This window comes from Loxodonta africana, chromosome 10 (genome assembly GCF_030014295.1).
Source record: "Loxodonta africana isolate mLoxAfr1 chromosome 10, mLoxAfr1.hap2, whole genome shotgun sequence".
NCBI classification, from domain to species: domain Eukaryota; kingdom Metazoa; phylum Chordata; class Mammalia; order Proboscidea; family Elephantidae; genus Loxodonta; species Loxodonta africana.
Genome location: NC_087351.1, coordinates 94643909 through 94669787, shown reverse-complemented (window position 1 = coordinate 94669787; position 25879 = coordinate 94643909).

Below are 25879 nucleotides of genomic sequence, written 5' to 3'. Positions count from 1 at the left end.
TCCAGCTTTAACATGCATATGAGGCAATTGAAAATACCTTGGCTTGGGTCATGCACACCTTACTCCTCAAAGTGACATCTTAGCTTTTTAATAGTTTAAAGAGGTCTTTGCAGCAGATTAGTCCAATGCAATGCATTGTTTGATTTCTTGACTGCTGTTTCCATAGGCATTGATTGTGGATCCGAGTAAAATGAAATCCTTGACAACTTCAATATTTTCTCCATTTATCATGATGTTGCTTATTGGTCCAATTGTGGGAATTTTTATTTTCTTTGTGTTGAGGTATAATCCATACTGAAGGCTGTGGTCTTTGATCTCCATCAGTAAGTACTTTAAGTCCTCTTTACTTTCAGCAAGAAAAGTTGTGTCATCTGTATATCACAGGTTGTTAATGAGTCTTCCTCCAACCCTGATGCCCGTTCTTCTTCATAAAGTCCAGCTTCTTGGATTATTTGCTCAGTATACAGATTGAACAAGTATGACAAATGGATACAACCCTGATGCACACCTTTCCTGATTTTAAACCACATAGTATCCCCTTGTTCTGTTCAAATGACTGCATTTTGGTAATAGATAAGTAAATAGATAAGCCTTAAAATGGAAAATGCCTGAGAGAAGAAAAATAAAAACTTAAATTTATGTGACAGTGGTAATGACTGGGAACAGATTGCATCCCCTTAGTCAAGAAAAAGGTCAAGTCATTTACTTGCACCTGGAGAGAAAAAAAGTAGTGGTAGTTCAAAGGGGAATTGGCACAAAACAAAACTGAGGTTGCCTGAGGGCAGTGCACACCTAACTCAATACACCTCAAAGGCTTACTCTCCCTTACCACATCCCATCTGTTTTTGTATTTATTATCCAAGTGGGGGTAAAATGTTGTAACAGTAACCTCTTACAGCCTGTGTCAGCTTCTGAGGGCATGGTAGAAAATGGCAGGAACAATTGTTATATCTAAAGCTGTACTGTTGAAGTGGCATTTAACAAGTTTCCTTTTGGAATATTGGCATCTACCCTCCTTTCCCATCCTTTGCTCCCTGCTCCATATGACCCCAATTAGTGTGGGGCAGGGCAAGAGTTGGGTGTGGGGTGCCTCACATGTTTTTTCTTCAAAGAAGCAAGTGCACAGAGCTGTAAAATAAATGAAGTCTTCTCTTCCCAGCATCATATATATTAATTATAATTTTCCAAAAACCCACTAAGAAGTGAAAGGGCCAAGGTGTCAAGGGAAAGGCTAATCAGAATTTAGAAGGGCAACAGAAACCATATAAATGGGATTCCACTTGAAATTCTGCAAGCTGCTAGTAGTGAAGTGTTTGTGCACTTAATTCACTAGTAATCTAGCACAACCTTGACCAAGAGGGCTATCATTTTGGATTTTACTTCCATTCCTTCCAAAAAGAGGAGAGAAAATTCTACCAAAGAACACTCCCCTTTTGCCTCCCTCAAATTTTTAGGACACAAATCTCTTCAAACAAACCAGATGATATAAATTCCAGTCACAGAAGAAAACCTAAGAAGAGGACTGCATGGTGACCAGAAAGAAAACTCAAGGCTTTGTATTCCCTCTGAGATAGGTATCTATTCCCCTCCACCATCACCACCACCACCAGAAACAGCACAAGCAGTGAATAGCATCGTTGGAGATAATGTGAACAGATCAGCATTGCCAGAATATGTAATATAAATATTTCTTAATTCTAAAGACCTCAGGCACAGGTATTAAATACTGTGAGTTCTTTATGAATGTCAGAGTTGGACGGTTGATAGGAGAAATTAGTGAATGGGAAAATGTTGACTGCTTCATTAACCTGGAAGGGGTTGTGTGAGACAGCGGCCATTCTTGACAACCAGGAATTTGACATAGTAATTGATTTTCTTTTCTCCAAAATTAGCACCTAAAATCCAATCTCAAGCAGCCCTTCGGGCTTCTCTAAGTTCCTTTCCAAAAACTCTCAAACTGTCAGCACCGTAACCTTCAGAATATTAAAACACCGTCTAAGAATAAAACCTTGATATATATTGAGCCTGTTATAGAAAACCTTGAGTCAAGGAAATAGTAAGAAATGAAATGTCAACAAAAATCAGATTTAGGTATTTTGTATATTGTAGAAAAATTGTATTTTGGTGAAAACTATGTGTTGTCTACATATACTGTATCTATCCAGGCTATCTATACACATTTAGCCTTTCATTATTTTGAGTTATTCTGCAACCTTTTAAATTGTAGGTAACTGATAGACATGGAAATTTTATCCAGTCTGATAGAGATTTAATTAACTCTTCTCTACCCCAGGGGGAAAAAATTGTTTTTGCCTCCATTTGTAACTCATTGCAACACTCCTTTGCTGGCCAGATAAATTTGCGCTGTTTTGATTTTTCCTTTGAACCAGTTGTGATATCTGCTGGATCTCTCATATATGAATAACATAAAATCTTTAACACGTGTTAATTTTTTTTGGATCTGTAATCGTCATTATTTTAACTTTTTCTGAAATTACCTTTTAACAATATTTATGAGGCATCTTTAGGGCTTTCCCTGGGCCTTAATTCCGTAGTGTACTGTGGGAAGAACAGAGGAAGAAGAAAGTCAGAAATTTGCTGATTATTTTATATCGTAGTTCAGACACTACTTCAGAGTAAGTCCAGTGTCAGCTCTACTTACAAAGTAAAACCAGACCAGCTGCCTTGGAGTCAATTCTGACTTATGAAGACCCCATTTGCTGCAGAGTAGAACTGGTCCATAGGGTTTTCAAGGCTGTGACCTTTTGGAAGTAGATCCCCAGGATTTCTTCCAAGGTACCTCTGGGTGAGTTCAAACTTCCAACTTTTCAGTTAGTAGCCTAGCTTTTAACCCTTTGTGCCATGCAAGGACTCCTACTTACAGAGTTGTTGTTGTTGTTAGATGCCATCAAGTCAGTTTCGACTCATAGTGACCTTATGTACAACGGAAGGAAATACTGCCTGGTCCTGTGCCATCCTCACAATCGCTGCTATGTTTGAGCCCATTAAGAGTCTTCCTCTTTTTCACTGACTCTCTACCAAGCATGAGGTCTTTCTCCAGAGACAGGTCCTTCCTGATAACATGTCCAAAGTACATGAGATGAAGTCTCGTCATCCTCAACTCTATGCAGTATTCTGGCCCATATGTCTTCCAAGACATATTTGTTTGTTCTTCTGGTAGTTTATAATATATTTAATATTCTTCTCCAAAGCCATAATTCAAAGTCATCAACTTTTCTTCACTCTTCCTTATTCATTGTCCACCTTTTGAATGCATATGAGGAGACTGAAAACACCAGGGCTTGAGTCAGGTTCACCTTAGTTCTCAAAGTGATATTTTTGGTTTTGAACACGTTAAAGAGGTTTTTTTGCAACAGATTTTCCCAGTGCAATACGTTGTTTGATTTCTCGACTGCTGCTTCCATGGGTGTTGATTGTGGATTCAAGTAAAAGCAAATCCTTGACAATTTCGATGTTTTCTCTATTTATCATGACGTTGCTTACTGGTCCAGTTTTGAGTATTTTTGTGTTCTTTATTTTGAGGTGTAATCAATACTGAAGGCTGTGGTCTTTGATCTTCATCAGTAAGTTCTTCAAGCCTCTTTATTTTCAGCAAACAAGGTTGTGTCACCTGCATATCACAGGTTGTTAATGAGTCTTCCTCCAATTATGAGATGAGTTCTTGTTCATGTAGTGCAAATTCTTGGATTACTTGTTCAGCATATAGATTGAACAAGTCTGGTGAGGGGATACAACCCTGACACACATCCTTCCTGATTTTAAACCCCACAGTACCCACTCATTCTGTTTGAATGACTGCCTCTTCGTCTACGTACAGGTTCTACATGAGCACAATTAAGTGTTCTGGAATTCCCATTCTTTGAAATGTTATCTGTAATTTGTTATGATCCACACAATAGAATGCCTTAGCATAGTCAGTAAAACACAAGTAAACATCTTTCTGGTATTCTCTGCTTTCAGCCAGGATCCATCTGGCATCATCAATGATATCCCTTATACCATGTTCTCTTCTGAATCTGGCTTGAATTTCTGGCAGTTCCCTGTCAATGTACTGCTACTACCATTTTTGAATGATCTTCAGCAAGATATTTCTTGCATATGATATAAATAATATTGTTCAATAATTTTTGAATTCTGTTGAATCACCTTTCTTTGGGATGCTTGATCAGCTGTAATTACAGCTGATCAAGCACACAAACATGAATCTCTTCTAGTTGGTTGGCCAGACAGCTGTCTTCCAAATTTCTTGGCGTAGACGAGTGAGCATTTCCAATGCTGCATCTGTTCCAGGATAGGGCCTCCCAGCTCAGGACTGAGCCCTGCTTAGGTTCTTACCTTCTTCTGACCAAGAATGAACAGGAGAGGCTCAGAGATTCCACATGAACAAAGGTTTATTAGAGACAAAGTAAAAGGCTCGCAAGGGAGAGAGGGAGAGGGGTTTCCACCTATGCCAGCCTCCAGTCTCTCTCCGGACAAAGGATTTCATAGAGCTTATAAAAGTTCTTCGGCGAGAAAAAGGCATTTTCTTTATTCATTAGATAGATGGAGATTTCTGAGAGAAAGGGAGGGATTATGGAAATCACATGGGCACGCAGTTAGAATTCAAGATGTACTTCCTCGCAGAGGTTGCTGGAACTAAGATGGAGTCTGTCAAAAAGGCTGCCGGGATGTCGAACAGGACTTATTCTGGGATGTTGTGCATGCATGATGCCTCTGGATCTTGGTTCAAGCCCCGGCAAGAGGTCTCTGTTCATGTTTGTCTCGTGTGGAAGGTCATCTATAGGCCACGTTGATATTTACTGCGTATGCTCTACACCTGGTGAAGCCTTGCAAAAATAACCCAGGAAGATTATCAGTAATTTATAGCTGGTCAAGCACACAATACCTCGAAATACAGCCCCTTATCTTGTCTAAGCACTTAGTGTGTTAATTATAAGTAGTTTTCAGGGTCCAGTAGCAAAAGTTATATAGTGGTTTGTACTTAGGTTTAGATTCAGAGACTATTTAATTACAGCTGATCAAGCACACAAAGCCTTGAAATGTAGCCTTTATTTAATTCAGCCAGCCCAATCTCTTCCCTGTCTCACATTCATTTGTTGAAACATCTCAGTTGGTACTCCATAAATTCCTGGAGTGTTGTTTTTCACCAATGCCTTCAGTGCAGCTTGGGCTTCTTCCTTCAGTACCATTGGCTCTTGACCACACGCCCCCTGATGAAATGGTTGAATACCAACCAATTCTTTTTGGTACAGTGACTCTGTGTATTCCTTCCAACTTCTTTTAATGCTTCCTGAGTCATTTAATATTTTGCCCATAGAATCCTTCAATATTGCAACTCAAGCCTTGAATTTTTTCTTCTGTTCTTTTTGCTTGAGAAATACGGAGCATGTTCTTCCCTTAAAAACTCCAGGTATTTTCACATTTCACTATAATATTTTACTTTGTCTTCTTGAGCAGCCTTTTAAAATCTTCTGTTTAGCTCTTTTACTCCATCATTTCTTCCTTTAGCTTTAGCTACTATATGTTCAAGAGCAAGTTTCAGAGTCTCCTCTGACATCCATTTTGATATTTTCTTTCTTTTGTGTCTTTTCAATGATCTTTTGCTTTTTTCATGTATGATGCCCTTGATGCCATCCCACAACTAGTCCACTTATAGAATAAAACAAACCCATTGCCATCGAGTTGATTCTGACTCATAGTGACCCTATAGGACAAAACAGAACTGTCCCATAAGGTTTCCAAGCAGTGGCTTGTGGATTCAAACCACAAACCTTTTGGTTAGCAGCTGAACACTTAACAATTGCAATTCTGTAACTTACATGTGGGGGTGAGGAAAGAAGGCACTTTAAAGAGAATTTCTGGGCCCTGGATGGAGTTAGAGAGATACCTTATCAACTAGAGTGGCAAAAGGCTGTGAACAACTGCCTTAAAGATTTCAAAGCTTGCATTTCATTCACTCCTGGTATAGTGCTCTGAGGAACTTTCTAAGATGGCTCTAAGAGAGTAACCCTGCAATGTTAGACTGCTAAGGAACCCAAGAGCTCTCCTAGAGTATTTAAATTGTCTAGAGCCTCAGGGCATCATCCAAGGGTAATTACAGGCCACCATTGCCAGTACCCACACCCTACCAATAAAGGATAATTCTAGCATAGCTTCCTTTTGAAAAGATGTGGGGGAGGGAAGTATGTGTGCGAGCACCCACGCACATGCAACCATGTGTAAGAGACAAAGGGAGAGGAAAGAGTGAGAAAGAGAGATCCCCCATTTACCTATGTAACATTCCAGAGGAATGATTGGTGAAAATTGTTTGAATTTTCACTGAGGAGTTTCTATAACAATTATCAGCAAAAACAGAAATTCCAGGTTGGCCAGGACTCCAGGAAATCTGAGAGACATGATCAGGCCCAGCCTTATTATAACTTTGCAGTCCTTCTCCTAGCCCTACTTGGAGACACTTAATGGCTATCTGGAATCTCACACCTACCCTCAGGATAGCAGCCATAGAACTACCCTGACCAAAAGAAAAACCAAAAGAAAGTGGTTCTAAATTATTCCAGTCTACTTTTTACTACTATGACCAGATTCTGGTTCAAATTATTCCTGCTCCTTGTCCAACACAGATGCAATGTCTCGCTTCCGATAACCAGGCTCTCACTTCATTCCTAAGCCCCGCTCCCTTGTAAGTATCCCTTTGATATCTATGTAGTGGGCCTTAGTTCATATGGAGTTGTCTAGTATTCACTCTCATCCTTCCTTTTAGCACCCTGTTCTCCCTTATTGGGAAATTCTTCTTTATGAGTATTTTGATGGGAAGAAGTGCTCACCTCCTATTTCATAACCCAAAGGGGGCACATTATTTTCTCCCTGCCCTGACATAGCCAGTGAAGTGGGTATAGGACTTAGTGCCAACCAATAAGATTTGTAATGTGCATTCGCTTTTGAGTGCATTAATTCTACTAGATAAATAAGTGTGTAGTTTTTAAAACAGGCAAAACTGTTTAAGGTGTTTTAAGTATAGAGAGTAGCTAGGAAGCCAAGAATTTGTTAGACATGGGCATAATGTATGGGATGTGTTAAGTGCAGGATAAGAAGCTAGCAAATGAGCATGCATGTGTTAATTATAAAGAGAGATGAAAAGACCAAGAGATACCTAATATTCGTGAGGCAACTCGGTACTAAACACATGGAGGCTAAAATACAAGTTGTTGTTAGGTGCCTCTGAATCATAGCGACCCTGCATACAATGGAACAAAACACTGCCTAGTCCTGAGCCATCCTCACAATTGTTATGCTTGAGCCCATCGTTGTCGCCACTGTGTCAATCCTTCTCATTGAGGGTCTTCCTCTTTCTCGCTGGCCCTCTCATTTAACAGGCATGATGATGTCCTTCTCCAGGGACTGGTCCCTCCTGATAACATGTCCAAAGTAAGTGCTTCTAGGAGTATTCTGGCTGTACTTCTTCAAGACAGATTTGTTCATTCTTCTAGTACCCAGTGCCCTCGAGTCAATTCCAACTCATAGCGACCCTACAGGACAGAGTAGAACTGCACCGTGGAGTTTTCAAGGAGCGCCTGGTGGATTTGAACTGCCAACCACTTGGTAGTCAATGGTATATTCAATATTCTTCACCAACACCATAATTCAAAGGCAATATATAAATATACAAGAGGCACAAAATATTCAATGTATGCTAACTGTACATGAGCACTTAATATTTAAGAAGTCTTAATTCACCAACCACTGATAACACTCATTCTGGCCTCATGTGTCCTCTGCCCTCAAAATATAAATAAAACCCATGACTGCTTATTAAACTACTTGGCAGGCTCCAGCTGTGGTCAGTCATACTTGTCACTGTGTGTCTATAATAGAGCAAGTGTGCATTATAGGCCCAAAATATCTTCCATCTGTGGGTTCCTTTGCTCAAACTGCAACTCTGGTTTTTATAAGCACACCTTCAGTGGAGAAAACTGGTGTAGCAGAGAGAGACAGACTTTATGAACATTGTAAGACCCCAAGATTCAGATTTTATGGTCTTTCTCTCCTGTTTACACACATTCTAACTGTGTTAACTTTCTCTGTTTCTTTTCCCCTTGCTCTTCATCGTGTATTTTGATTCAATAAATCATGACAAATGATCATCTTAATTTGGTCTAAGAGCCTTTCTGTCCCATGATCTCTGGTATAGCCTGCCTGGCAGTGCGTTTGGAGGCTATCACCACCTCAAGCTATTTCCCTACTCTGTCCTGAGACTTTGAGTCAAGAGTGAGTGATGGAGGGGTGTGTCGTAGTAGCCTCAGGACCAGGCGGTGGTTGTGTTGGAAACTTGACTGTGGTGCCCGTACTAGAGCCTCTAGAGTCCTCTTGGTTCTAATATTTTTTCTTTGTCTCTTTTTTTTTTATTGTGAAAGATGGAATACATAAGGGAATGTATATAAAATGTGTAAATGTTAGCGAATACTCGTAATACAAACAACTATGTAATCTCACCACAGGTAAGGAAATTAAAATCAGATGTAAGAGTTAAACTTGTTTAAGTGTGATCTTACATCTTGACTAAGGCTGATCTTATATGTTGACCTGCTAGGGAAAAAAAAAAAAAAAAAAACGGTTTCCTAAAATATTCTGTGGGTATGGACTACAGTTTGCTGTTTAAAGCAACAGACCTGAGTCAACTGTGACACTTGGATTGCAGTCTGTTGAATATCCCAGGGGAGAATGAGTGTTGATTTGGCATGTCCTGTTGCTCGCTCTGTCATACAACTACAACTGCAAGGCTGAGACCCTAGCCACTGGGTTTGAAGGCATGGTGCAACCACGTGCCTGCAACTACAAACACCAAGCTGGTGGGGAAGGGATAGGAGCCAAGGTTCTGTCATGATGTACAGTGATTAAAAGCCCCAAAACCCAAGGTTTGGGGTCCCTCTCCTGAGTCTTATTTCTGGATCTTCTATATCTCCATGTGTCCAGGGATCAGGCCTAGAGACCTGCTCATGTGCCACTTATCCTGTCCACGTGAGTTTCCCACAATAAACACCACTCCAGCAGGGCTGGCATGTGTTATCCCTGGTCATTTTCCTCGTTTGCATGGTAAAAACATTACCAGCACTCCAAAAGCTGTCACTGTCACTCTCACATGTGCCTTCCCCAATCATAATCCACTCCCTCCCTCCTAGAAATAAACACAATCCTGACTTTTGTGATAATTGTTTTCTTGCTTTTCTTTATAACACTACCACCTGGAGATTCTTTTAGTTTAGTTTTGTCTCTGCCTATTTTGGAGCTTTTTATGGTATGTAAGATTTGTCTAAGTTGTTACATGTGGTGTTATTGTTAACCACCATCATCCAGTCAGTCCCTGATTAATGGTGACCTCAAGCACAATGGAACAAAACCCTGCCTGGTCCTGCACCATTCTCATGATCGATTGTGGATCAGACCATTGTAATCCATAGGGTTTTCATTGGCTGATTTTTGGAAGTGGATTGCCAGGCCTCTTCGTAATCTTAGTATGGAAGCTCTATGGAAACTCGTTCCACATCATAGCAAGTCACCACAGACAGATGGGTGGTAGCTGTGCAGGAGGAGCATTGGCCAGTAGTCAAACCCAGGTCTTCCACATGGAAGGCGAGAATTCTACCACTGAACCATCAATGTCCCCCAGTTGTTGTTATGTGTAGCTGTAGTTTATTCACTTTGTTGCTGTGTTTTGTGGAGCTATATTACAAGTTATAGATCCATTCTATTACAGACCCATTATATTATAGATCCACATCTAGAAGTGATATTCCTTGATCATAGGTGTGCTTATGTTCCATTTTGAGAAGATAATGGCAAAGAGTTTCCCATAATGGTTTTACCAATTTATGTCCCACAGCTGTGAATAAGAGGCCCTTTGCTCCACATCTTTGCTTCATTTGGTATTGTCTGCCTTTTTAAAGTTTGCCAATCTGTTGTATGTGTAATGATAACTCATTGTGGGTGGCTTTACTTTGCATTTTCCTTGTTGCCAGTGAGGTTGAGTGTCTTTTCATATATTTACTAGCCATTTGGATTTCTTCTTTTGTTAAATGCTTGTGCAGATCCTATGTCAATTTTCTATTGAGTTGTCTGTCTTTTTCATATTGATTTATAGGAGTTCTTTATACATTTTGGATCTAGACTTTTTTGGAAGTTAAGTAGCACAAATATCTCCTGCTCTATAGTTTGTCTTTTCCTATTTTTTAAGGTATCTTTTGACGGAAAGAAGTTCTTGATTTTAGTGTGATAGAAAAAATTGATCTTTTCCTTTATGGGTAGTATATTTTTGTGTCTTTTTTGAAAATCTTTCCTGGCTCTGAATTCATGAAGATATTTTCCTGCATTATCTTCAAAAAGCTTTATAGTTTTGCCCTTCACATTTAGGTCTTTAATCCACCAGGAGCTGATTTTTGTGAATGTGCCTGCTTGTTTCCCAAGCTAGGTTCTTCAACTTCCAACCAATTCTGTAAGTCCCCGATCACCTTATAATAAGTCATCTTTCTACTTGAGACAGCCAGCATCAGCTTCTGCTGCTTTCAATCAAGAGCTCTGCCTGATACAATGGACTACTGCCTTGGCTCTCATTCCTGGAGCCCTGCCTCTTAACCCCAGCCTGTTCTATGCTCCATGACTATATGCAGACTTGTTTTTGTCTGTGGTTTGGACTGTGACCAAAGACTGTCATACTCCATAATCTTGTGCCTTGCCCAGCAGACTACTTTACATTTCAGAACCTGGGGCTGGATTGGTTCCACCGGCTCCTGGGTCACTGCCCAGTTCCACTATAAGTAAAAAACCATGTTTCACTGATTCTGAAGATATGACGTGAAATTATAAGCCAGCCTTAGATGTCCACAGAAAGAGTGAGAGGCCCACAGAAAGAGGGTTATAGAGATAACATTCATAAACCATTGCCAATTGACGTCATTTGCTAAGCCAGACAAGTGAAAGTAGGCTTAACTCCCGGGTGGGGATTTCAGATCTTATTGCCATTCTTTGTCTCTCCTATCAGGAGACCATGCAGGAAGATTCACACTTTGCTTCTTTCCAAGTGGTGTATTGATTTGTGGATTCAGTGAAATGTGCATCAGTTGAACTAACTATTCCCTTTAAGTAATGGAGGGATTCATACTGTGCTGAAATTAACAAGCACAACAGAACTGCCTCTTAGAGTTCAACCACAGCACAATAGATGCACACAGTGTGAGGGCAATCTGGCGATTAAATAGCTTCACTCCATCCTTGGGGATCAAAAGCCAGTATGCTCTTATTTCCACTTTCTTTGGCTCCCTCCTCCCCGACCCCGACACATTTCAAAGAGATTATGTGCACTACTTAACTGAAAATAGATTTCTTTTCCCTCCTTCCACTTTCTCTTTATATCTCTAGGTTTTATTTTTCCTTGCCATTTCTTCAGCACGTAGCAAACTTCACATTCTTTCCTTCTATATGACTTTCCTCCTAGATGACCTCACATCTTCTCTGATCAAGTGACAATGGAAATAATGCTAAACAAGACAGCAGCATATAAGCATCAAGGTAAAAAATGCACACCACACTTAGTGATTTTTCCTTAAAAAAAAAAAAGTACTGGTGCTCATAAATGGATATGATTCCACCAACCTGTTGTTTTTTGTTTGTTTTCTCCTCTTGATAATGGATTTGACATGAAAAGATACAAACTCTTTCACCTATTTTGCCTATGACTCTTCTTGTTACTCGTAATTATAATACATGGCAATTCTATAACCTTTGCAGATCTCAAAACCCTTTGACACAATCATTTTATCTCAAAACTATTAATGGGTAGATAAAACCTAAAACATTATCTTCAGCTTCTTGATAAGTAAACTGAGGCTCAGAGGGAATTAGTGAATTACCTGAAGTACAGCCAGGACCCAATCTTGACTTCTCTGACTCCTTGGCCAATTCTCTTTCTAAGATGATTGTCTAACATTAAAAGCTTCTCTATGTGGCTATAGTATTTATTTTATGCAAAACTAGTATCCATACCAAGAATCAAATGTGAAACACTAACCGCATTCATATCTTTTTTAATCATCTGATTTTATATTGGCATAAGCATGCTATTGTTTCAACTATAATAACAAATTATAATACTCTTAATAAATATTACAATGTACTAGGATTCTGGGTCTTATACATTGAATAAAATCTGATTTGGGGTTGTCTTTTTTTCATGTTTTGCTTTAGGCTATTCAGATTCAAAAATTATCTTATTCGTTATTGAGATTAAAAAGGCAAACATGTTCCAATAATTGAATGTATTTAAATAAGAAAGGTCAAATTCCAGACTTCCATCTTTATTAGCATACAGATTGAGTAAACACGCTTTTTGCAAACATATTTAGGTCTTTATAACTGTACAGAAAAGGCAAAGGATGGTTGGTTTCAGGGCATGAATCTGATAACACAATCTGTTCCTTTTATTTTTTTAATATGTGGCTATTAATTTTAAGGCTGGGCGAAATCCCACTGCATTAGAGATAAAGAACTTGTTTAAATAGAATTACACAAGATCAAAGAAGAATGTTCAAGAAAATATAATATACATGCATACATTTTTAAATCTGGAACAAACCATATGTTTCAAATTCCCAGATATTATTCTGATTTCTGAAAGAACAAAGAGACTTCCTCTTTTTCATACTGTCATTTATTTAATTTCATTTGTTTGTTATTTTGTTCTGAATTATTTATATAGTAACTACCATGTGTTCCTTGCATCAGACCACAGGCTATACAATACAGGTGATAAGTGTGACCTCAGAGGTGACCAGGGAGCTAAGAGGTCCCACAGAACACAGAAAGAGAGCCTATTGCCATCTTGAAAATCAAGACAAACTTACCAAAGGAGATATTATCTAAGCCCAAGAGAACAAACAGGACCGTCCCTAATATTAAACCCAATTTTTTTTAATTTAAATTGTACTTTAGATGAATGTTTACAGGACAAACTAGTTTCTCATTAAATATTTAACACACATATTGTTTTAGGACATTGGTAAACAAACCCACAACATGTCAACATTCTCCATCCTCAACCTTGGGTTCCCCTATTACCAGCTTTCCTGTCCCCTCCTGCTTTCTAGTCCTTCCCCCTGGGCTGGTGTGCCCCTTTAGTCTTGTTTTATGGGCCTGTCTAATCTTTGGGTGAAGGGTAAACCTCAGAGGTGACTTAATTACTGAGCTAAAAGGGTGTCCAGGGGCCATACTCTCAGGATTCCTCCAGTCTCTGTCAGGCCAGTTAGTCTGGTTTTTTCTCTCCAGCTGTCTGGGACCCTCTATTGTGATCTCTGTCAGAGTAGTCAGTGGTGGTAGGCCAGCACAATCTAGTTGTACTAGACTCAGCCTGGTGGAGGCCATAGTAGTCACAGTCCATTGGTCCTTTGGGCTAATCTTTCCCTTGTATCTTTAGTTTTCTTCATTCTCTCTTGCTCCCAAAGGGATGAGACCAGCAGAGTATCTTAGATGGCTGCTTACAGGCTTTTAAGACCCCAGATGCTACTCACCGAAATAGAATGTAGAACATTTTCTTTATAAACTATGTTATGCCAGTTGAGCTACATGTTCCCTGAGACCACGGTCCCCACAGACCTCAGCCCTCAGGGAGTTAGGATGTGTCTATGATTCTTCCATGATCTTGCCTTGTACAAGTTGTGCTGGCTTCTCCAGTATTGTGTACTGTCTCACCCCTCACCAAAGCTACCACTTATCTATTGTCTATTTAGTGTAAACTAATTTATTTAGCTATCATGTGAGCATCAAAGTCTTCCTAGTGAATTTTTAGGGCGTGAAACAAGCAAGAGAACCTGGAAGCCTATGGTTTAATGATTTCTGACATGCCACAGGGCCACTATGAATCAGAATTGACTCCATGGCAATGGGTTTTTTTTAATCCAAAATCCCTGTGGTTCCATAAACTAGTCCCAATATTTTCAACAACCTAATAGAAATTGAACTGCTATTCTTTACTCTTATTTGCTGACTGCCTTGACTCTAAAATTTTATACTGGCCTAACCCACCATGTATCAAGACATAGTCCTTACAATAAATCATGTAATCTGCAATTTTGTTCTTAGAAATTGCCCCAATCTCTTTATTTTGCTTCAAAGGCTATTCCCTTCCTGGTTTACTTTCATTACTTTTGAACATTGGGCTTGTTTTCTTTTCCAACCTCCATCCATCTGTGGAGGTGGTATGGAGAAGCTTTGGGAGATCCTTACTCCTCATATTCTTCATTGCTGTCCCTCCCCCTGCCCCTGCACCACACACACACACAAGTTACTACAAAAAAGAAGAAATTTAAAATTGAAAAAAGAAATGTGCTTGTTATACAAAAACAGCACAAAGAATCGTCTGGCCTCAACTTCCAACGAGGATACTGGCTTTGGTAGTTGCTGTTCAGAATATCCCTAGCAAATCCACCCTCCCCACCCCACCTTCTGCCATTCCTTGCCAAAAGAACCATGATTCTGTTCCGAGATGCGGCAGCAACATGCTCAGGAGAGATGGGCCACTTCACCTTCCCCAGAGATTGAACTATGGTTGGTCTAAAACTATCATGCCAATGGTTGGCTCAGAAGAATATGCAAGATTCAATTTTGTCAAATGACACCCAAAGAGGCTAGGGAATTCTAGAAAATATTTTCTCTTTGATAAAAAGAGAGACTTCTGAGAACTCTTTTCTTTCTTCCTGCCTGTGGATATCTTTAGACATTTTGGGACTCCTTTGGTTTCCTTTGGACAAGGATGTGATGCCATATTGTGACCACAAGTAGACAAGTATAAAGCATGCTGAGTATGGCTGAATAAGAAAACAGAAAGAGGCTGAGTCTTTGGTGACATCATTGATCCATTGTAAATGCTGGAACTGCCTTCTTTTAATTAAGATACAAACGTCCTTCTGGTTTAACCCTCTTCTATACAGAAATTCTAGAGCCACCCTTGTTCTTCTGTCCTTTGGACCTGACAACTCCACCTAGTTTCTCAACCTTAAATTTGGTTCTCCATAAAGAATTTAGCTCCAACTCAATATTCCCACCTCCAACCCAACTCAATCCCTTTACAATGTAATAGCATCAATGTATCACAAAGTTCAAACTACTAATCCCAAAACTTGACTTTGAGTCATAGGGCTCATCTTTGTCATTTGAAAGGAAATAAGGGTTGAAGATATACATACTCCATTATATATGCCTTTGATGAAAAATATATAGAATTTTACTTTCAGGCAAAGAAAGGCAGCTTAAAACATGAAGTACATAAGTTTTCTTTTTTTTTTTTCATTTCTGATATAGAAGAGTTTATCTGTCAGAATTCAGACACTGATTTTGATCTCACGGGAAAAATCAAGATGATATATATCTCTTTAAAACCTGGTCAACTCAAACCTTTAAAATTGACATAACCTTTAATTTAAATTCTGAGTAGTTATGAGAAACTCTGGTGGCATCGTGGTTAAGTGTTACGGCTGCTAACCAAGAGGTCAGCAGTTCCAATCCACCAGGTGCTCCTTGGAAACTCTATGGGGCAGTTCTTCTCTGTCCTATAGGGTAGCTATGAGTCGGAATCGACTTGATGGCAGTGGTTTGGATGTGAATAAAATATTTTAAATCTGGGAAAACTTAAAGTAAAAAGCTATTTACACAGCCAAATATTAGAAACCATCTAAACAATAAACAATGGAAGAAAATCAATTAAGCAGACTGTGGGATAGGCAGGTAGTTAATATATCAATTAAAATAATATTTTAACATTTTAATAGCATGGAAAATGCTGATTTGTAATATAAAGCAACATAATATGGATAATAGATGCACAATGAATTGTGTAAAACTGTTTTAACAAGACCATATATAAGGAGAAGACGACAAGATAAAAGTATTGCTAAAACGTGAAAATAGTGATTATATTTGATAATATCAAAATGGACAAATTTTACTTTCTTCTTTTTAATTTTCAGTGCTTTCCAAATGTTTTTTACAACAGTTTGTGAGCTGCTAAACTCAAGGTCTTTGCTACATTTGTTTGATTGGCAGCTTCCTTTCAACCGCAACTTGAAACTGGACCAACACTTGGTAAATGTCCCCAAATAAATAAGGCGTAAATGTCCCCAAATAAATAAGGCATAATTGGTATACATCACAACACACTAGATGAAAACAGAAAATTTCAAACCAAACAAACTAGATGTTCCATATTCCTAGATATTTGGTGGAGAGTAAACTAAATCACCGAATCTTCAATTGCTTACTTTTGTTTTCCATTCACATATTAAAACAATCACGTTGGCTAAGGTGTCTGAAAGAATGGAGAACAAGACCCTTGCAGAGAAACACATAGATAAAAGTTTGCATCTGTGCTAGTGCAACCAATTCCTTCTAAAGAAAGGTCCAGATTTTGAATACTAGCCTGTCTGGTTCAATAGCTTACTGGACTCCTCTACTGATCCAGAAGGAAGAGAAGAAATATTGTTGTTGACACAAGACAAAAGGATGGTTGGGTTCCATTAGGAATCTCTTATAAGCCTCTAATCTCATCTTCAATGACTACAACCTTCACTTAACCAACAACAGGGACTGTGGTTTCCTACAATAAGCACATCTCCTTAGTTGCCTTCTAATCTTCCAGTTGCTTGGAAAAGTGCCAAGATATTAACATTTAAATCACCAAGAAGGGAATTTGGCTTCCCTGAGTTCTTTCTATCCCATCGAGGCTATTTCTAGTTATAGCCTCAAACTTCCAAGGGGATGGAAAACCCCACTCTCTTAGTACCAGAATTAGCTTACAAGGAGGCAGCTGTGGCATTTTAGAAGAAGAATTAAGTGGGGAATCAGGAAGCTTCACTATGAATCTGGCTGTATTGGGAATAAATTTGACCTTGGGCAATCCACAAAACCTATAAGCCCACAGATTTCACAACTTTAAATATGCAAATTGACGGGTTGATTTCTAAGGCCTCAATGATTCTACAGTAACTTCTTGTCTTTATATGTAAGCTCAATACCTGCCATCTGAATGCCCATGATTCCTCCATCTTTCCAGAAACTCCTTTTACCTTAAAGAGTGGAAATCCCAGTACTCTTTCCAAGTTCTCTGAAAACATGCTCTAATTTCCTGCTTTCACTACATTTTCCATCTTTAATCCAGTGGTATCCTATTCTCTTCACACTTTTTCACCTCACAGTTTGACATTGCCTCTTCCTTTTTACCCACGCTTCTCAGTGCCCTTTGCCCTCTTCCCCAAAAAAGCAAGGTAAGGTCAGGAGCAAATAAAGAACTGAAGAAAGAAACAGCATCCAAAGGAAAGATAGATTTACGAACCAAGATACAGGCTGAGCAAAACATCCAGTCTAACAAGAGATACTGGGTTGTCATGGATTGAATTATGTCCCTCCAAAAATGTGTGTATCAACTTGGTTGGGCCATGATTCCCTGTATTGTGTGGTTGTCCTCTATTTTGGCCTTTCCGACCCACGGAGCAAGAAAGATGACTGCCTGTGCGAGGGAGGCTTCCTGGCAGAGTAGGGTGCCTCCAGGTACTTATCGGTGGGCTACTGAGCTTTGGAATACTTGCCCCAGCAGAACAGATGTGGGTGTGAGGTGTGACAACCCAAGTGGCAAAGAAACCAGGAAGCAGAAATTGAAGAGACAACACAAGAAGCCAAGTTGCCTCAGTCCCAAAAGGTATGCCCATGACCTCAGGGGTTTCAAAGGGTGGAGCCATGGCCTCTGGTGTTTCTAAGGATGGAGTTGCCACTCAGATGGACTAGGAGAATGGTGCGTCTAAAGCCAAGGGAGCAGAATTGCTGTCCCAGTGGGCCTGGAAGACAGAGTTGAAGCCCCGGGCCGAGGGGCCTCCACTCAGAATCCAGAGAGTGTGGCGGGTAGGGCCATTGTGTAAATTGTCTCAGAGAACAGGGGATTATTTTCAAAGCTTTGAGGGCTAATGTGTTCTGCTGACTTCCTTGGTGCCTGTTATGCCTTCTTTTTCTCCCAGTGTTACCAATGGCCAGTCTGACACAAAGGGTCCTTGTCTTTTCCTGAATAAGAATACAAAGAAAGACAAAATTTATCTTCAGCAAGCTTTATTTTGCTTGAGTCAAGCAAAAGGATTCAGCGGGAGACTAATCCTCTCTTAAAGACTGACTTGAAAAGGGAAGCAAGGCTAAGGCTTATATGGGCTTGGTGGAGACAGTAGAGTGACAAATATTTAATGGCCTTCTTTCAAGGGGTGGGTATTTCTCAGAATGGCGGTGCATGCTAATTAGGTTGCGTGCACATCTGGAGTCCAAGATGGAATCTGCTGATATTCAAGATGGAGTCCCCTCAGCAGCCCTTGGCATCACTAACTATGGGATATAGCGCAAGCGCACTGATCTTCAGCACTACATCACCATCTTTGGAGAGTTAAGGAAGGTTAAACAGCAGCCACACTTTGTTCTTCTGCACATGCGGAGCCTGCAAAAGGGGGAAGGGACTAGAAAAACACCAAGAAGATAGTAATTCACGGGTTGTTTCAGCCTTATCTCATGTTGACAAAGTGTGGCTCCTGTTTACCCAAATTCTAGATGCTAATCTTTTAACAGCTCTTTTGTTCTCCCAGCACAGTTAACCATATCTGTCTCACCAGTTTCTCCCATTTGTAATGGAAATGTCTAGCTTGTACCTGTTCTGCCATTGTACCCTTGGAAGCAAATAACATATTCTAGATTTCACAGATGAAGAGGAGTTTTTGGATTTTGAACTTGGAGTTAAGACTTTTGCTACGATATGGTGGGATGAATATGTTTTGTATGTTGCAAGGATGTGATCTGGGGGGGCCAAAGGGTGCGATGCCATGGATTAAATTATGTCCCCCCAAAAATGTGTGTATTAACTTGGTCAGGCCATGATTCCCAGTATTGTGTGGTTGTCCTCCATTTTGTGATTGTAATTTTATGTTGAGAGGATTAGGATAGGATTATAACGCCACCAGTTACTCAGGTCACCTCCCTGATCCAATGTAAAGGGAGTTTCCCTGGGGCGTGGCCTGCACCACCTTTTATCTTTCAAAAGATAAAAGGAAAGGGAAGCAAGCAGAGAGTTGGGGACCTTGTACCACCAAGAAAGCAGCACCAGGAGCAGAGTGCATCCTTCGGGCCCAGGGTCCCTATGCCTGAGAAGCTCCCCAACCATGGAAAGATTGAAGACAAGAACCTTCCTCCAGAGCCGAAAGAGAGAAAAAGCCTTTCCCTGGAGACAACACCCTGAATTTGGACTTGTAACCTACTAGACTGTGAGAAAATAAATTTCTTTGTTAAAGCCATCCACTTGTGGTATTTTTGTTATGGCAGCAGTAGATGAGTAAAACATGGACCAAAAAAACCACATTGCTGTGGAGTCGATTTTGACTCATAGTGACCCTAAAGGATAGAGTAGAACTGCCTCATGGGGATTCGAACTGGCAATGTTTTGGTTAGCGTCCAAACTCTTAACCACTACTCCACCAGGGTTTCCAGATACTGGGCAAGGGGATGTAAATCAGGCCTAAAGATATAAATAAATAATTGAGTAAATAAATAGATGTTGGAGAAGAGACAAATCTTTACAGAAAAAAATTGAAATAATTTATATAGATATCCCTTTCCAGAAGATGGAGCCTAAGCCCTCTCTCTTCCCCTTTCTTGAATGTGGATGCACTTAATGACTTACTTCTAAAGAGAACAGTATGGAAAGGGGAAAACAAAAAATTAACACTTTAGAGTGATAAAACCTGACAAACACTACCTTAGCCAGGTAATCAAGGTCAATACCAATAGTGAAAAGTCATGTTTGTCCTTTGATAGGATGTAATGAAAACGGCACTTTACCTCTGTGGTCTTCTTCGGGAAACCCATTGTTGTTGTTGTTGTTGTTGTTGTTGCGTGTCGTCAAATTGATTCCGACTCATAGGACACTATAGAACAGAATAGAACTGCCTCATAAGGTTTCCTGTGCTATAATCTTTAGGGGAGCAGATCACTAGGTGTTTTCTCCCATGGAGCAGCTGGTGGGTTCGGTTTACCTTCAGTTAGCAGCCAAACATTTAACCAGTGTGCCACCAGAGCTCCTTCCAAAAACCCATAACCTCCATCTAATCATTATAAAAACATCAGAAAAATTCCAGTGGAGGACATTCTACAAAATACTTGACTGATACTGCTCAAAACTGTCAAAGACAACAAAAACAAGGAAAGTCGGACAAACTGTCAGAGCAAAGAGAAGCCTAAGGGCACACGATGACTAAATATATGTGGTATACGAGTGGGATCTGAGAACAGAAAAAGAGCATTAGTGGAAAAAATTCCAAAATTCAAATAAAGTGTGGAGTCTAGTTAATGGTAAGGTGACAGTACTGGTTTCTTATTTGTGCCAAATGAACCATGGTAATATAAGATGATGACAATAGCGGAGATTACACGAGGGACGTACTGAAACTCAGTACTCTTACAACTCCCCTGTAAATATAAAACTATCCTAAATACAAAGCTCTTTAAAAAAAAAAAAATCAGGTCCAAGATCCAAGGCTAAAAATGGCATCAAGGTAATGAGTAAAATTATTTCAAAGGAAAATACGAGGCGCTCATGGAGAGATTGTGGAAGTCAATCCTTAGAACCTTCAAAAAGGACCAAGAATTTATTTGGAGTGAAAAAGTACAGTGAAAGGCCTAAATTTCATGTGTTTCCTTGGTATCTTTAAGCCTCACAGGGTCCCAGAAACATAACCGTGAGTCCCCCTGCTCTTGCCAGATATGACCCCACCCAGTGGGAAAATCTCCCCACCTAGCTAGTTCTCCTATCAGTTAGACCAGCTGCACCCTACCCAGTCCTTAACCTAACAGGTTTCACTTCCCTGCCAGCCTGTGAAATTATTCAAATGAGCCAATCACATTCTCCTACAGGAAAAAGGGTGCACCCACCCTCTTGTTACTATAAACCCTGCCTCCCACAGCCTCTGCTCTTTCACTTTGCTCTTGAGTGCAAACCCTGTGTGGCCTTTCATGGCAAGTAGTATCCTCCTCCTCTAGGCTGTGAGTGTACATGACTAATAAACTTCTGCCAATTTCATCTGTCCAGTATCAGGTGTCATGTGTTCAGGCATCCCCAGAGCCCTAAAGGACTCCCTCCCTCACCAACGGAGTGATGAGGAGGTGGACAAAACAGAAGGAAGCTGGGAAGGCACAGTCACTGGAAACCAGAAAACATTATTTATAGGGATTTGTGACATGATTGGCTATTTTTTTTAGTTAAAGTGGCATGCAGGCAGCAATCCAAATATCCAGAAAACCGTACATCATCCATTTGGAAGCACGGAACAAGCCCTGGCCTCAGAACCAAGCATTTACGTCCTTCAGCCATGCCTATAATAGCACACTGCCCTTGAAAGGATTTTGAAGAAAACCACAAAATCCTGAAAAAAATATCTTGCTGAAACAAGGAGAAGTGACAGTGATGACTGGCTTGAACAATGCAAGATTAAGATTGTGCCTGAGGATAAAATGACAAGAAAAGCTGGGTGGGAATCTAACTAAAATTGCCTTCTGTCTCAGAAAAAAGCCTGGGCAAAAATGTCACCTTTTCACTCAAGGCATCAGCTTCAGGATCTCTCCAAGTCACATTGACTGAACTCCCTGACTATAACCCATTTTTCCTACTTTAAGTCCCCCAGCTCCCTGTGTGACTGTCAGGAGGCTGAACCCCTGCCCTTTTCACTGCCTCTCGCACCAACTGACGGGCACAGGGGCTCTGCTGGCAGAAGTGGGTTAGCTGGGCCCTTGGAATGACAATGTGGAGTACTAGCTACCTTTCTCTCCCTCCCATATTTCTCGTGGGGGTACTGAGTTCCCACTGAGTGAATCAAAGGTACAAAACCCTTTCTCAGTTAATAACAACACCAATCACCACCCAACTGCAGTAGTCATCCTGATCCCCAACTTCCTGTCACTCCCAAAAACTATACCAACAGGAAATTGCACCCACTTAAGGTTGCTATGGGTCATACTGTGGGGGCTTGTGTGTTGCTGTGATGCTGGAAGCTATGCCACCCTTATTCAGATAACAGCAGGGTCACCCATGGAGGACAGGTTTCAGCTGAGCTTTCAGACTAAGACAGACTAGGAAGAAGGACCCGGCAGTCTACTTCTGAAAAGCATTAGCCAGTGAAAACCTTATGAATAGCAGCAGAACATTGTCTGATATAGTGCTGGAAGATGAGTCTCCCAGGGTGGAAGGCACTCAAAAGATGACTGGGGAAGAGCTGCCTCCTCAAAGTAGAGTCGACCTTAATGACGTGGATGGAGTCAAGCTTTCGGGACCTTCATTTGCTGATGTGGCACAACTCAAAATGAGAAGAAACAGCTGCAAACATTTATTAATAATCGGGACCTGGAATGTACAAAGTATGAATCTAGGAAAATTGGAAATCGCCAAAAATGAAATGGAACACATAAACATCAATATCCTAGCCATTAGTGAGCTGAAATGGACTGGTATTGGCCACTCTGAATCAGACAATCATGTAGTCTACTATGCTGGGAATGACAACTCGAAGAGGAATGGTGTCGCATTCATCATCAAAAAGAACATTTCAAGATCTATCCTGAAGTACAACGCTGTCAGTGATAGGATAATATCCATATGCCTACAACGAAGACCAGTTAATACGACTATTATTCAAATTTACGCACCAACCACTAGGGCCAAACATAAAGAAATAGAAGAGATGAGTCAGAATCGACTTCACAGTACACAAAACAACAAGGTCTCTTTCCCTCTAATATTACTCCCACAGTCCTCCTCACCTGGACTTCTACAGTAACCTCATTTTTCCTTTGGGGTTCTATAGTTTCCCCATGATACGTCTATATATCTTGTACCAGGACAGAGAGGATACTCAGTAAATGTTTGTTGAATTAAATTGTTTAGCATGTTGATTATACTTTTAACCTTGGCAGTAAAATAAGTCCTATGCTAATCATTTTTACACACTTTACAAATGCACGAAAATACATAATAATCATCACAAAAATAATGTTTAGTTTTCAACTAATTCCACTTAAGTACAGTGCAAGCCCTATCAACCAAGTGCAGTAACTAGGAACTGCAGGAAACAAATATAACACTAATAGTCCAAACACCCCAAACCAAATCAAACCAAACCCATTGTCATCAATTCGATTCCAACTCATAGCAACCCTATAGGACAGAGTAGAACTGCCCCATAGAGTTTCCAAGAAACAGCTGGTGGAATCGAACTGCTGACCTTTTGGTTAGCAGCCAAGCTCTTAACCACTGTGCAACCAGGGCTCCCCAGCCACCCCAGCTTATAGAAAAATGAAGAACCCTCACTCCAGGTCAAGCTTTAGCCTCTTCCGCATCTTCCCCACTTAAACTCAGTCTATAGAGAAGGTAGCACTTTTTTACTTGTTATAGAGAAGGTAAGAATTTTTCCCATGGCTTTTCAAAAGAATAGACACATAGATAGAAAAAAGCATAAATTCTCTCTCCTTATTTTCAACCCTTGTCAAGATGAAAAAAGGAATAGTTGGGGACTAGTTATTTCTCCTTTTACATCCCTCTAGGCTTTATAGTTCTTTTTTTATGAATGGTTCTGCATCAAATTATTACTTGATAAGTTTTATTTTTTATTAAATATTTTACATTCAAAAACCACAGGTAGCATTGTATCGCCAGATTTTTTTAAACTTAATTTCATTTCTGCAATAATTGGGGTAAAGAATTGGGGTGAAGGGAATCTCAAAACTCCCACTTCTCACCTCCTCAGGGATAGTACTGATAGGGTGCATGGAAGGAAGACCAAAAGGAAAGGCTCACTGAAGTTCATGTTTCAAATTCTCAATTCTTTCCTTAAATCTGCACCTACATCCAAAACTGCTTACATGAAGGAGAAATGGAGACTTCAGAGAGACGACTTCTAACCCTACAGAACCCTCGCCTTCTTGCTACTAGAAACTCAAGATGATGGTCCGTTTTGTTAGCAGTAGATGACACAAAAGAGAACATAAGTGAAGGAAGACACAGAGGGAGTGGAAAAAATGAATTTTAATACTTTTCTGTTTAGCCAAAAGGCTGGTGACAGGGGAATGAGAGAACAAAGCCTCTTTGAAAAGTTACTGCTCTCCCACAGGAGAGGAGAGTTGCTAATTGAGCTGCTCATTCCCAGCACGTCAATTCATTGTGGTAAGAAATGTGGCCTGTTTCCAGAGTAAGAGGGGAAATTAAGAGCTTCACACAGCTTTCGTTATTACATCTTAGATGTATTTGGTCATTCTAGTCAGCCTCCAACAGGCAGTCATTGCTCTTCCCCACTTAGCACTTGCAGTTGTAAAGACCCAAAAGGCTTGCACATGGGAAAAAAACTTCAGAGAATCTTCATGACCTTTCAGAGTCCTTAGATTTAACTCTGTAAAAGTTCCCAAAGTCCACAATTACTAGTGCTCAGGCAATTATTCAGGTTTAAATAATTTAGCACTAACTGATTATATCGTTTTAATTGCAGAGGTAATTTTCCTGCAAGCTTACAATATGTACTCATGGGGGAAAGCAAGAGAGAACAGCAAACCACTCAGGAATGGGGCTTGAAGGATTTCACCCCAAACAATTCTGCTAGTTATTTGGTTTATGGTGACTCTATCCCTAAAGCATTGGAGTTTCCTTTTGATTTAGATTGCTGTTAACAAGCTTGTGAATTTAGTCCCCAGTGACTAACATAATGAAAAGTCTTTATAAAGTATGATGTCAAATGATCAGATTATCCCCTAGCTCCAAATTCCTGCTTCAAGACTCTGCTTCCTGTAATAACCTTCAAACTCCTTATCACCACATAGGAAATCCTTTACGACCACTCCCTGGTTTATATTGTCAGCTTCACTTCCCAGAAAATACCATCACCTACACTTTATCTAGAGTCCCTGGGTGGTGCCAATGGTTAACACATTCACATGCTAATCAAAAAGATGGAGGTTCCAATAGACACATCCAAACTCCCCGAGGGAGCAAACTGCGGGGCTGAGGGCTGTGGGGACCACGGTCTCAGGGAATACCTAGCTCAATCGGCATCACAAATCTACGCTACTAGAAACTCAAGATAAAGGTCCATTTTATGAGCAGTAGATGACACAAAAGAGAAAATAAGTGAAGAAAGACACAGAATGAGGGGGAAAAATGAATCTTAATACTTTTCCATTTAGCCAAAGGGCTGGGGGAGGGGGGCAGAAAGAGACAGAGAACAAAGCCTCTTTGAAAAGTTACTGCTCTCCTACTGGAGACCAGAGTTGCTATATGTGCTGTTTAATGAGAAATTAGTTTGTCCTGTAAACCTTCATCTAAAGTACAATTTATTAAAAAAAAAACAGACAAATAGTTGGAGGTTCCAGTCCACTCAGAGGCACCTTGGAAGAAAGACTTGATGACCTATACCTGAAAAATCAGCCACTGAAAACTCTATGGAGCACAGTTCACTCTGACACACATGGGGTCATCTTGAGTCAAAGACAACTAGCTGATGACTTTTTTCTGTTTTTTTCTTTTAACCTTACATCTAGTTTATAAAGAAAATGTTCTACATTCTACTTTGGTGGATAGCATCTGGGGTCTTCAAAGCCTGTGACCAGCCATCTAAGATACTCCACTGGTCTCACCCCTCTGGAGCAAAGCAGAATGAAGAAAACTAAAAATACAAGGGAAAGATTAGTCCAAAGGACTAATGGACCACAACTACCACAGCCTCCACCAGGCAATCCAGTACACCTAGTGGGTGCCCAGCTGCCATCA